The sequence below is a fragment of the Prionailurus bengalensis genome, chromosome B2 (genome assembly GCF_016509475.1).
Source record: "Prionailurus bengalensis isolate Pbe53 chromosome B2, Fcat_Pben_1.1_paternal_pri, whole genome shotgun sequence".
NCBI classification, from domain to species: domain Eukaryota; kingdom Metazoa; phylum Chordata; class Mammalia; order Carnivora; family Felidae; genus Prionailurus; species Prionailurus bengalensis.
This window is the reverse complement of record NC_057349.1, coordinates 46992029-46995330: the sequence shown is the minus strand read 5'-3', so window position 1 is coordinate 46995330 and position 3302 is coordinate 46992029. Positions and strand designations below refer to the sequence as shown.

Genomic DNA, 3302 nt, shown 5'->3' with positions numbered 1-3302 from the left:
TTTGTGTAATAAAGAATTAAAATATGGCTGTGAACGTAGAAAATAATATAGAATAAAATTTAAAATGTGCAATAGTAATTTTAGAGTAAAGGTAGTTAAGCACAGTTAAGCACTAGAGTTTTATGCTCAACTTCTACTTAAAAGATCAATCGGTATTTTATATATTATTAACTATAATGGAAAAAAATGTACTTACTTGCAATTTTAATTAGCAGTTATAATTCAAAACAGTTTTATTTATATACTGTGTCAGGCCCTTGCAAAAACAAGTACAAATCTTAAAGATACATTTTTTGAAGTTGGCTTCACATAATAGACTGATATATCTACTTTCAAAAAGTCATAAAAATTGCTTTTCTTACTAATCTACCCATATAATTAAATCAACATGGAGGAAACATGTATTTTCTGTATGAAACCAAAATGATGGTTGATATTTTTTTCATTACATTTTTCATTACATCGGTATAAAAGCTGGTAAGCTCATGTATTCCCCAGAGCTTGGTTTCTATCACATGGGTCTTCAGATACCATACACAAAATGAAGAAACATCTAATGAATTCTATCCATCCCTCTCCAAAAGCTTTACTTACAATGAAGATATAGGTATTGTTTATTTATATGAAGAACATACAAAAAGAATTGGAAAATGTTTGGCTAGAAGGAAGACAACTCTTCAGAGACTACTGTTTGCAGTTTGCAGAACAAGATAATTTTCTCTAGGAAGAATAATGTCAATACAGCAGCACTATATTCACCAGAAATCCAATGGATCTCTCATGTGGCAGGAAACCTGGCCTTCTGGCTGCTCACAACATCATTCAGCTTCCCTTTACTCTTCAGGAAGTGTCTCTTAAATGCTAATCCATCACCCTTAGAAAGCTGAAAGTCAACCAAGAACTTCTCAACCATTTGTACCAAATTCACTTTGAAAATCAGTTTATTGTTTCTCCTATCAGTTGATACAGTAACCTGACTCATACAACTCTTTTTCTACTGATAGTCTAACTTCTCACAAATTTCTTTCAGGTATTGATAAGGTTTGGCTACATCCAGTTTGGTAAAAAATCATGTCATTCTTTTAACCAAGTGATTCCAAGGGGTCTGGGGGGATCCTGGGGTGCCAAGTAACTATTTAGAAGCATACGATCAGAACATGTGGATGGGGAAAAACTGATCTCTTGTACCAGTTTATCAATATTATGAAGGGCCAGTGTCCCATAAGAAAAGACCTGTCCATGATTCTTGCTGGGAGCTAGAGTACTTCATATTTTCTTCACTAGAAGCACTGCTTACCACAGAGAAGCCCAAACTGGATTGAATGTGTTTAGAAAATCCACTAGGAGACTTATGTACACCATCTGAAATGACTCAGGGCCTTTTTACCCATTTCTTGAGTGGTTTGTTGTACCATCTACCTTTTTTGATGTCTGGGGTAGTAATTCTTACTGATGGATTCTCAACTAGGACTTTATGCAGCCAAGCTGGATAAACAGAATCAATTTTTTCCAAGAGTTGAGGTATGTATTTTTCTTTCTTTCCAATCAGACTATTCCTGACAACCATCACTGGGCTGGTCCCATGGCAACATTGCCATAAGTACTATTCCATAGGACGAAACATCAATGAGTTCTGCATGAAATCCTTTTCTCTTTAGAAGTTCTGGAGCAATGTAAGGTAAACACATCTTGTTCAATAAACACTCATGATCATTGTGCCAAAACACTGTTGCCGAGCCAAAGTCAGAGATTTTGAGGTAATCCCTTTCATCCAAAAGGATATTTTCTGGCTTAATATCCCTGTGAGTTATCCCAATACCATGCAAATAAACCACCCTGCCATGATTTCATGGAAGAACCTCTGAGCATCTTCTTTAGGCATGCCGATGTCTGGCTCTATGCTGTCAAAAACTTATCCACCACTACAGTACTCCAATAATAGATACTGAATGTTGCCTTCTCTCCTGTGACAGTAGAATTTCACTACACTCTCATAATTTAACACGCTATTGATACAGATCGTTTTCTTAACATTTTCTAGACAGTCTATGACATGCTTCATGTCTACAATCCTGACTGCAACTACTCCTTTAATTCTTCTCCTCATAGCAAGTTGAACTTCTCCATAGACACCTTCTCCCAAGTCTGCACCAAGCCCCAGTATTCCACAAAGGGCACTTCCATTACTTCATGGTGGACCATACAGGCCATTCTTTGCCCGCCACCACAAGAATTCCAAATCTGGAACGTATATTCTAAGGTCAACAGAAAGGTAAAGTTAAGCTAAACTCCTCCACATTTTCAAAAGTTTCTACTAGAGATATTAATGGATTATACCCATAATATGCATCAATTTTTATAGGATTTGTTTAATATCTCCAAAAGTTAATAATCGGTAATGAGATCTCTTCGCCCTAGAGTTCAATCAGCACTATGGGGAAAAGCAGTCATGCTAGCAGCAATTTAAGGACTTGCTAGAAAAATAGAGGATATTTGCATAAGGAAAACCAAGAAAACCTGCCCAAGAAAAGCAGGAAGATGTAAAGGTTTGTAAACACACATGAAAACTGGATTTTGTTAAGAAGACATTTCAGATTGACCTATAAGTGGGGTGATATATGCCATCAGGATTTTTAATTTTGGGAGAAAATATCCTCAGGGCTTGATCTCATTACATGAAGGAAAACAGGAGAGACAAAAAGCCCTTGTGATTTAGCTCAATGCAACATACACCGCAAGTTGTCCTTACAGAAAGATGCCAATACAGAACAGCATATTTCATCTTTTGGTCTTCAATACCTAAGAGTTACAACTAATATCTATTACTACTCTGAACAATCAGAACCCATTTATCACTTTAATGACTGACGTTTATCAGTTATTTTATTGATCCAGGCAGCCTTTCACAGTAGGAGTTATTCCTGTTACACAGATGACTCATGCAAGAATTGACACTTTCATGTAATTTTCCAAATGAATGCATACCAACAAATTCAGGTCGCATAATTATAAAAAATTTCCAAAAATAAATCCTGCACTGGTGAAGTGGTTTTGACAGAGAAGGTCATGTTTCATTATGGAGGGAAGTTTAGAAAGTAAATTTGGGAATGGGACAAAGAAATACTGTGTGAGAATGAAGGAACAAAAGTGACAGGCATCCCCTGTGAGTCTCCTACACACTTTGGCTAGACTTTTCCCCTGTAAAAACAACTATTAACTTTGTCTCTAAAAATACAAACTCCTTGCTACGCACTGTTAACATCTTCCACAAATAAAACATGGAAAATTCAAGTGTTTCAAAG

General features: G+C 36.1%; 1 pseudogene; it reads right to left on the bottom strand.

Moving 5' to 3' along the window:
- Positions 1-596: 596 nt before the first annotated feature.
- LOC122490621 lies at positions 597-2184 on the bottom strand (annotated as a pseudogene).
- Positions 2185-3302: the final 1118 nt, after the last annotated feature.